The following is an 11,349-nucleotide window of genomic DNA, read 5'->3' on the forward strand; positions in this document are numbered from 1 at the left end:
TTGTGTACTGAACATCATTGTAGAGGAAGCTTTGTGCTTATCAATGATTGTTTTTGGGGGATTCATGCCTAGAAATGGAACTGCTACATCAAGAAACATGAATCAAACTTGGGGGTATATAGATCAAGATCACCTTCTGTACGGGCTTTACATTCTCCGTGAACGTATAACAATTTATGTTCTCTGGAGATGGGCATGTGTATGTCCCACATCCAGGACAACAGTTGGTATTACAATTTTTAAAAAACCTTTTCCAATTTTATAGATGATAAATGGTGTTATTTGTTGCTTTCAATTGCATGTATTTAGTAGGTAATACTAAACTGGATCACCTGCTAACTAGTTGGCAATGAGGACCCCATCCCTAGAGGTTGGTAGAGAACTACAGTCTTGCTGTAGCAGTGCAATTGCTAAAACTTTTCACCAGTGACAACCTGGGATAGGATACTCATGGAAGAAAATGCACCGGCAGGTGCAGTAGCTTAAGCTTTGAGAGGTTTGGAGGAAGTAGTAATTATAAGGACAATGGCTTGCTGAGTGGCACTGATGCACTGGAGAAAGACAAGAAAAGGCTGAGGGTGACTAATCACTAATTGAATGCTAAGTGTGAAAATCAGAGGACCTCCTTGGCAGCATGTAAAGATGCTCTGATTTCTCATCTCCTGTGGGAGAAGGAGGTTAAGGATCAAGCCCAAGACTTAATTATAAGAGTAACAAAGCTGCAGAGAAAGTTGAATTTTCAGCCCAGGTAAGTGCACTTTGCCAAGGTCAGGGCCCTGAATGGGGAAGGTGTGGGACCGTGAGATTTGAGATGGCTCATTTTGGTCAATACACTTGAAAACCTTTACACTCCAGATCCCCCTGACCTCTCTGGGCCTACGCAAGAGGCTCACTGCTTCCTATGAGTATAGAGCACCCCCTTGCTTAAAGATGATGCAGAGGTCTCTGCCCTGCAATGGAACCTATATCCTTGAACAAATACCCCACTATTAAAGTGGGAGCTTATGCGGGCCAAGTAATAAATGGAGTCCTGGGCCCAATCTTGCTTGCAGGCCCAGTGGGTCCACAAATCCACCCCTGGGATTTGAAAATGTCCTCGGATGCCAAATGTATAAATGAAATGGACATACGTGGTAGATGACAGGATCTTTACATGGGATCCTTGACCTTTGGGGTAAGAGCTATTGTAGCGGGGAAGGTCAAGCGGAAGCCTCTGAAACGTCCCCTTCCCAGCTGAAAATTATAAATAAAACACTCTATCATGTCCCTGGGAGCATAGCAGAGTTTAGTAGCACTCTAAAGACTTCATCATGATTTAGGATGCAGGGGTGGTGGTCCCCATCATACCCACTTAATTCTCCAGTCTGGCTATTACAAAAACCAGACTGATCCTAAGGGATGACAGTGGATGACATCAAACTCAGTCTAGCAGTAGCTTCAATTACAGCTGCTGTGCCAGATGTGGTACATTTTCTAAGGCAGATCAACATGGCCTTAAATATATGGTATATAGCCATTGATCTGGTGAATCCCTATTTCCATCCTTGTTAGAAAGAAGGATCAGAAATAGTTCTCTTTCATTTTGGAATAGGCAAGAGAATACAATAACCATCGTTCTCTGGGACTGTTAACTTCCCCAACCTCTGCCATACTGTAACTTTAAGAGATTGAAATCTACTTGACCTATTGCAGAATATCACACTGATCCATTCTATTGGGCAGGATGAATAAGAAGTAACAAGTATGTTGGAGGCCTCAGTAAAACACATCTCCAGAGGGTGGGAGATAAACTCTATGAAGATTCAGGGACTTGCTAGATAAGTGAATTTTTTTTAAAGACCCAGGGATGTTGATTCATCCCTTCCAAAAATAAAGGACAAAATTCTGCATCTCACACCTCCTGTCAATAAGGAGGAAGTACAATGCCCGATAGTCTAGGTTCTGCAGGAAACATTTTTCTGTACTTGAAAATATTGCTCTGATCCCCCTACTGGGTGACATGATAGGTTACCACTTTGGGGTAGATCCCAGAGCAGGAAAGGGCTCTGCAAAGCAGGACCAAGCTCTGATGAAAGCAGGCCTGCCCCTTGGTCAATACTACTGGCAGCCTCTATTAATTAGAGGTGTTGATATGGGAAAAAGATGTCCTGTGGAGTTCATGGTAAGCCCCAGTGGAAGAATCACAGCATAGCTCCCTGGGGTTCTGGAGCAAAGTCATGACACCTGTAGACAAAATGATGTCTTTTGAAAAATGATTACTGTATGCTACTGGCTCCTAGTAGAGACATAATGCCTGATTATGGGACATCAAATGACCATGTGGCCAGAACTGCTCACCATGAACTAGGGTCTGTCAAACCTAACAAGTGATAAGGTCAGGCAGGCTCAGCAACAATTCCTCATAAGATGAGTCCTGTCCAACAAGCCGGGCCAGAGGGCACAAGCAACCAGCACAAGCAGGTGGCCTCAACCCACAATTCACTCACTGCAGTTACACCAATGCCTCACCCTCAGCTCAAGTCTATGGCCACAGGGTCAGGTCCTTTAAGACTCTCCCATGGGACCAAATGACAAGAGAAAAAAGTTTGAGCTTGGGTCACAGATGTGTCTGTTCAATATGTAGTTGTGGGGTGAAAATGGGCAGCCACTATACAACAGCCCCACTCAGAGGTGGCCTAGAAAGGCAGTAATACAGAAAATCCTCCCAAAGGGCAGAGCTTCAGAAGATGCAGTGGGCAGTGCACTATGGAATGAGAAGTGACTCAAGATAAGGATACATGTGGGCTTAAGGCCAATGGGGAATGGCTCCTCTGGTGTGTCAGGAGCCTGAAGGAGAGAGACTGGAAGATCATGGACAAGAAGAGTTCAGGAAGAAGCATGAGGATGAATCTCCAGAAGGTGGCACAGAATGTGAAGATCTTTACCTTCAGGTTAACTAATCCACCGGAGAGTGTCCACCATAGAAGGTCTAAACAAACAGGCAGGCAGGATGACTTGTTCAACTGATGTTAGCCAGCCTCTGCATCAACCCACCAGTGCTGGCAGAATGTCTGTAGGGACTGAGTGGCCAAAGAAACAGGGAAGAGGTCTGTGCATGGGCCTAACAGCATGGGCTCCCAGGCACTAAGACTGATGTAGCTACTGCTGCCCCCAAATGTCTCACCTACCACAAATAGAGACCAATGCTGAGTTTCTGAAAAGGTACCATCCCTCAAAAAGACAACCAATGATTACATTGCACCCTATCCTATATCCTAGAAGTGATTCATCCTGATTGGATTTAAAACACTTTCTATCCATGGGTTTGCCTTTCCTGTCTGTAGGCCTCAGTCAGCATCACTATTTTAGAGGTGAACATTTGAGTTGCTGACCCAGACCCCACAAATATCATATTGGACTGAGGTACCCACTTTACAGCAAAGGAAGCACAACAATGGGTACATGGTCATTGGATCCACTAGTCTTATCGCATATCGCATCACCCGGAAGTTGTCAGCCGGATAAAGCAATGGGATGGCCTTTTGAAGGTGCAACTGAGGTGCCAGCTCAGAGATGATACTATGTGAGAATGGGGCACCCTCTCCAGAATGTAATATACACTCCAAGCCAATGCACACTACCTGGTGCTGAATCTCCATAGGCAGACTATATAGTTTCAGAAAAAAATGGCTGGAAACAGGAGTGGCACCACTTACCATCACTCACAGTGACTCACTTGTGGGAATTCGTGATTCCTGCTCCTGAACTCTGTAGATTTAGAGATACTGGGTCCCAGAGAAGGAAAGCTTCCATCAGGTGACACAGCAAGAACCACATTAAACTCTAAGCTCTGATTCCATCTGGTCACTTCAGGATCCTCGTGCCAAGAGACCAGCAGACAATGAGTCACTAGGGTAACTGACCTAGTCATCAGGAGGAAGGAGGGGTGCTGACTGGGAAGGGAAGAATGTTTTTGGAAACCAACTGATCCACTGAGGCATCTCTTGGTAGAACCTTGTCCAATTTTGACAGTATGTGGACAAGTGCACAGCCATGGCCTGAGAAGGGCATGACAACAGGGGGCTCTGGTTACTCAAGCATGTGGGTCTCAGTCATCCTACCAGGTAAACACCTAGACCAGCAGAAGTGCTAGGCAATCATGAGGTGATACTAAGATGCACAGTAGAGGAGATGGTGAATGCTGGTTGCAATCTCGAGACCAGTGACAGAAGCGAGGGCAGAAATTCATCCCACTTACCTTCCTCTTCTGAGCTCTCTTTTCTTGTTCATTAAAATCTTCTTTTATATTTACTGATTTCTCTTTTATGCTTTTTAAGGCTACACTCTGTTTTTACTTCTTGTAGTCTTTCTTATTTATTAAAATATTTAAAATTATACATTTTCCTTGATTATAGTTTTAGCTACACTCCATCAGTTTTTGTGTGATGTTCTCATTTCATGTCTAAATAGTCTAGAATGATATTTTTATTTTTATTTGAACTAAGACCTAAGAGTGCTTCATTTCATTTTTTAACTTAACTAAAAATTTATCTTTAACCAATTTTTATGCGGTCTCTTTCTCAAATGTTTATATAAATTCAGTTATCTGGTGCCCTTGACTTCCACAACTAAAACATTTGACTTAACGGCACACTGCTATGCACAAATGATTTCTTAGGTCACCATCTATGGTATTAGAAACCATCCAACTTGCTACAGCCCAACTTCCCACTCATATTGCCAAGTTGAAACCTCAAACCAAGCTGCTTTACTGGAACTCTTACCGCAAGCAAAATCCCTCCTAAACAAAGTCCCAGTGTTTTCTATACTTGCCCTTTCATTCATGAATAAAATGAATAGAGCCTCTGACCCCGACCTGCTCGATTAAAGCCTGCCACGTTCTTCCAGTTCTTTTCTCCTGGTAGAACATCCACACCAGATTCAATGCCTGTGTGGGTCTGAACTTCACATTGAACTCTGTGCCTACAGAAATGTGCTATCCTATAAAAAGCATCCTTTCACTGAATTCATAATTGGGGTTCCCACACTGTATTACCTCTCTCTGAGTAGCTGCTTTTTGCCTCAAGAGGGAGAGACCCAAGACTCAATTCCAGTATGTGCCCCAAAGGTTTATTCTTGTTGTTTCTTCCCCTCCTAGCAGCTGCACAAGTTCTCTTTTCTTCTCCTGAAAACTCAGAAAAATAAGCAATGCCTCCATATTTTGCTTTCTGCCCATCTTATACATGAGGAAACAGGCATTAACAGATGAAGTGACTTTTCCTAAACCAATTAGTGGCAGGGTAGCAGCTGAGCTCGAATTTGTTCTCTCCTAACTTCTCCTATTACAGTTACCCTAGAATTATGTTGAAGTATATAGAATTGTGTTCATTCTCAACGAGCAACCTCAAATGGAAAGCAGCCGATATCTAGCCTTCAGTGTCTACATAGTAAGATGGCACAGGCAGAAACTCACAACCATCTCAAATTCGATATGCATACTCTGTAGTCACGTGTCCTCATGTCACTGGCATACTCCCTTGTCAATCTCAGGTGACTGTTCTTAGTTTTACGCTATTTTACCTTCAACCAGCAGTATACCCCAGTCCTGTAACCTGAAGCTTCTTCTGATCCTCAGTAGATTTTCCAGTGTAAATATTAAATGTGTAAACTCCTATAAATCTTAGAGATGAAAAACAGCTACCACAGCTTCTAGGAACAGCAGCCTTACTCTATTCTCTATGTTCAACTACATGGGCCCCTTATTCCTGCCAATATTAACTAGGTAAGTTCCATGGTACTGTGCAATTGGCAGCAATTTCATGTACAAAAGGGAAAAATTTTCTAAAGTTAAAGGTACAAGGAGGAGGGGGGAAATCAAGCTCTGGTGTTGATTTCTCTTGTGTTTCAGCAACATGTTTTGACTGTGCCTATACACAACCTAAATGCTTTGGCGAGGCTACCCTGCCGGTGGAATGTGCCATACCTTTGTGCGTGCAGTAGGGATGTGTAAAAGTGCACACTTCCTGTCACGGCAGACCATTTGAACTCATTCTATGACATCCTAACTTCTGGCCTCAGGGATGCATGAGTAACCTCTGATAACATAGCCATAATTTTTGTTTACACCTGCCAATAAACACCCACTCTCTGCCAGTTCTTAGGAGGATACAAGCAACAAGCAAGGGGGTTCCCAGATTAGGAAGCACCTTGGGAGAACCCATTCTAGAGTAGTTCACCCGGGACCTTGATCCTAAAGTCACCCACTGAGGTTCCGTAAGGAAGAAACAACACAGAAAGCTTTTATTCAAAAATGTTCAGAAACAAGATGCTGGACCTCCAGGAACTTATAACAATAGAGCAAATCAAGATTCAGACACATAAAAAGTACGTGTTAGAGGAATCAAAATGAAGATAGTCTTTCTGTTGGTACCCACAAACGTGTACACACACATACACGTACAAAAGGGCTCCAGTCTTTCTCCAACACAACCCATCCTGTACACCATTGTTTATCATGATACTTCTCAATGTCATATTCTTCACACTACTCTATAAATTGTAGAAAATCCTGTTGCCTAGAGAATAGAAGTGCATATTCATGGCAATAAAGCTGCAACGTTCTCCTCCCAAGCCCTCCTATTTGGCCATGGGACTCTCACCTGTGAACCCTACCTTAGTCTGACATTCCTAAAACAGTGCTCCAGACAACCGCTACCATTAGACCATCATTGGCAAGGGAGTAGAAATGTGCTTGCCATACCTGGTTTAAATTTAACTGCTCACATTTTGCTTGTATTCACCCCTAAGGCTTTGTTCCCTACTTACCATTAATATATTGACTTATTCATTCATTGATTCAGCGTGTTAAACTCCTATTATTGACTGTGCACAGTGGAGACAGGGAAACAAAATTGAGCCTGGGTTGGAGGCCATCTCAGGTGAAGGTGGAAAGGGAGAAACCGGTATAATTTGAGAGTGAGGATGCAGGCAGGTGATCAGCTTTGGAAAGGAGAAGAGGATGAGTATGGGTTTGGGCACTTTTGTTGGAAATTTCTTTATGATAATCAAGTAGGAGATCCATTAGGCATTTGGGTAGAAAAGAAGGTTATGGGCTCAATCTAAGATCAGGGAGTCATCAAAGAAATTGTGTGGGCTGAGAAAGCTGCCAAGACCAAACCCAGAAGCACACCAAGACTACCAGGCCTGAGGACAGGTGAGGGGGACATGCAGGAAGGTCAGGGAAGCAGATGAGGACCTGAAAGAGCACAGAGCCAGGGCACCTAAAGAAGCAGAGATTTCCCTTTTTAGAAGATGCAAGACATAAAACATTTTCCCTTCAATTCACAAATTATGTCAAGGAAATGATATGAAATATTCATTGAGGGTACACCTTGAAGGAATAACAAATTTTACAAGAGACTGTCTGGGGGAGGTATGCACATTAGCAGATATGACGTGCAAGCATCTTATTTTTCACCAACAGTGAGTAATATCTGTGGGTTGATTACAAACATACTCTTCAGTTAATGGTAGAAAATGAACAAAAGACTAGTGATGAATTTGCATCAGGATTTTGATCTTTTAGCCTTTAAATCTATGTGGGTCTATCCCTTAGCATGATGTGCAGTCAGAGGGAACATTACCCCCGGAAAGCATACACTGCAGTTTAAATTTCTGGAACATGGCCAGGCCCAAATGGAGTGTTTACTAAAGGCAGCTGAAAGCAATATAACTGGAAGGCCAGTCTGAACTGCGATCAAAGAAAGGGGAAAAAGGTCAAAACTAGAGCAGGGGTGCCAGACAATTAGGTCAACAGGATGAAGCCAGGCCATCAACAGATAACCCAGCCGAGGATTAGAAATCAAAAAACAGGCAAACAGGTTGGGAAGTAGAATGAAGACAGAGTGTGAAGGGGGCCCACGCAAGGGGACAGGAAAAAGGCAGAAGTGTCAGAGATGGGCCAGACGTGGAGGCAGATCCACGGCTCAGGAATATTTGCGATGGCCTCAAGGAGTGGCAGGATTTAATCAATGGGCTAAAACCTACCAGCTTCTGCAGTTCCAGGTACAGCAAAGTCTCAGTGAGAGAAGATCACTCTGCCTTTTGGCTGGCACCCAACTCCACCCACCGGGTGACAAGCATCCCATTTTCCTGCTGTGGAGTCTCCCACTGGCCTGGATTGTGTCTGACTCTGGCCAGGGGCAGCCTCTTTCCCTTTGTCTCCTAGGCTTTAATCACTGTTGAAGACTAGGTGAGGATGATATATTTGTAAATGTGTAATAGAACATTAGGAAGTAGGCACTCCTCCACATAATTAGATAAGTAAATAAATGAAATAAACCAACACTTACTGAGAACTAAAAACTGGGGTCATTTGTTAATGTTTCATATTAAAAGGGAGGATTATGAGAGATTCTCCATGGTTTTTCCCTTCTACTCCTTTCATTTACCTTTAATTTTTTTTTCTTTGCAGGTTAAAGCTGAGTCCACATCCTAAGGGACCAAGACAAGCCATCAAGTTAAATGATGTCCCTGATAGCCCTGTGGATCAATAGTTATATAGGCCTATTCCTCATGTCAAGCCCAAATTATACACTGTACATGAAAACCATCTCCTGGATTTACTGCTCTGCGCCCCCGACTCCCTGCCACAGCAGGTGGCTTATTGTCCTGCATTTCTTTCTTTTAAGCTTTAACTAAATCTTTGCTACTGATTTTTCAACATTTCCAGAGTGGCAGAGCAGCAATTAGCCAAGTTTCTTCCCTTCCACAAAACAGCAATGATTTCCTTGACTTCCAAAGAAACTCTTTAATGTCCTATTTCTCTCACAGAAATACAAGAATCTTTCAGTCAAAGGATATGCAGTTAGCAAAGAGATTACAATAGTATGAGGAAGCAGACAAGAATTCAGCCTGCAGTGTTTCTGATGCCCCTAGGATAACCCACTAGAATCTGGACCATCAGCGTTAGTGAGAGAGTGGCTGATAAGCTGAAATCTCTAGTTCTACTTCTGATACCGAGGCATGGAGTAAATAGCCTCACCTCCCCATGCCTTGGTTCTCCTCTCTTTTAAATGGGAATGATTTTACTTACTCACATTACTTCCATGACATGGAGAGGATATTAACCTAAATCAAATTGAGTATATGTGAAAACATTTCATACTGTGGAGAGGGAAGGTGTCCCATAAATTCTAGGTTCTGTTATTATTTAATATTTCTATATCTCAGATGGATCTGGTCTCATGAATCACTTTATTAACAAAGTGGACTTGAACTATATTGAACTGTTTTCGAGCTTCCTAATCTCCCAATTGTGTCAGATATCTAGAATTATAGCCCTCTGAAACAGTGTGTGAAGCGTGCTTTACGATATCGAGACCAACTCTTGTCTGGTTAAGAGACAACATCCCATGGCTTTCTAATCAGTGTCGCAGACAAAGAGGTTCAACAGAGGTCAGTCTGGGAGCCAGATTAATGAGTTGCCTTACTTCCATGAACCGTGATCTTCAAATTTCTCTCAGTCTGACCCAGCTTTCTTATCCTTTTGCATATGTTCCTGGGACATTTCTGTTTAGCAAACAACAATAATATCCACTACTTTAATTATGTTTAAGATAAATAAACAAGAGACCCTATGTTCTGTTGGTTCAAATAGATGAATATGGTTTCAACATACAGTTTCCCTATGGCTTGCACTGTTGTAAATACTCTTTTTATACTCTAGTGCCCGGTTACCCACATGCCGACCCAGTTATAGTCTATCTTGTATAGCGTTAGCTCTTTATTTTAACAATAAGATGAAATGATGCACTCCTTTAATTTCAGGAATAATTCACATTAGCTTCTGTACTCCTGCATCCAATTATGTCAACCCAGTGTTTTCCACACCGTCCTATTCTGAGTTCCTATAACATTTCATTGTGACCTGTCATTTTAGCTCATCTTAACCAACATTTAATTAATCAAAAACATTTGAGTACCTTCTATTTCTAAATCTGACTCAGCTATAAAATTGCGGGGAAGTGGTCAGTGCTGCTTTTGTATTTCCAGACCCAAACCACAGTTCTGTGGTCATGTATACAGGTCAATTTCTAAATATCTGAGTTTAATCAGCATTCAATTTTGCAATCTGTGCAGAAAATGAATTACAGACTTTCACTGACTCTCCTGCTTGCAGGACAGAAGGATCCTTCCCATTGCTACTCATGGAGTCTATTCAGATCATTTTCTCAGGACTCTCTGGCATTGCTGGGGACCTTGGGGTCTAGATTGAGTCCTTTTGGTCTCTGCTGTACTTCCTGATGAGTATCAGCATATAGCAATGGCCCACATCTTGTTCATTGTATATGTTGAATATATTCCCCCTTTTTCTCTACCTCCCTGGATTGTTTTAAGACTCAAATGAAGTAACAGAATAATAACTAACATACAGAACTTTATAGAATTGAAGGTGTCTTTTCATAAAAGTAGGGAAGGGGAGCCTTGAAAATTTAAGTCTGTTAATAATAGTAAATAAATGCTCTATTCAATTTTTCTTCTACTCTTGGGTGGTCAGCTCTTCTGAAATACTGGCACATCCCAGATGTTGATGAGTTCTCCATTAGTCCTCTAAGCTCAAAAGATTTGAATTTCCCTACCATGACCCAGCCATCAGAATGGAATTGCTTTTCCTCATTTAGATTGACTTGCATTCATTGATACCCCACTACAACTGTAGATCATCTCTAAGTTTCTTATTCTGTTTAACAGCCACATTAACTGTCCTTTTGAGTTGGCAGAAAGCTCAGTTACCCCTGTACAGCAAATGGCTTATGAAGTGATACTGGTCCTGATGTCTAATCTTAAACCCCAAAGTCAGTGCTACTTAGTTTTATCTTTTATGGGTTCAGTCCACAGGCACAATCACAATAGACCAAGCAAGTCTCCCTGAAACAGTCAGTGCTTTAGGAGTTAGCCTTTAATTTGAAGGTACCTTCCCCAGCTGAAAGCTGTAATAATGCTCCATTCATCTGGCAACAAAACAAAGAACTGTAGGATTTATAAGCTGACAGATCCTCTAATAAGTGTGAGTGAGAGATCAAATTTCCACCCTTTTACGTGACTGGGTGACACATCTCATCACCTATTCTGACTTTGGGGCCTTATTAATAGCCAATTTGCACACAAGCATTGGCATGATGACCCAAATCAATCACAATCATGATGGAAAATGCTCCACGGGACAATGACAAAATAAATCCATCAGCACCCAGAATGTACAGAGCAAGCTGTGAAGGTAATCCACCTGAACATGCCGCCTCCTAATTTCTGAAGATCGACTTCTCTAACAAACTAGAGGTTTGTGCCCTTCCTCACTGGTCTACAAAC

General features: G+C 42.3%; 1 pseudogene; it reads right to left on the reverse strand.

Moving 5' to 3' along the window:
- The window catches only part of LOC149747734 (uncharacterized), a 94,240-nt pseudogene extending 84,764 nt beyond the window's left edge, over positions 1-9,476 (reverse strand).
- Positions 9,477-11,349: the final 1,873 nt, after the last annotated feature.

The sequence above is a fragment of the Delphinapterus leucas genome, chromosome 13 (assembly GCF_059928025.1).
Source record: "Delphinapterus leucas isolate spDelLeu-1000000601 "Yukka" chromosome 13, BTC_Dleu_Yukka2, whole genome shotgun sequence".
In the NCBI taxonomy this organism is placed as follows: domain Eukaryota; kingdom Metazoa; phylum Chordata; class Mammalia; order Artiodactyla; family Monodontidae; genus Delphinapterus; species Delphinapterus leucas.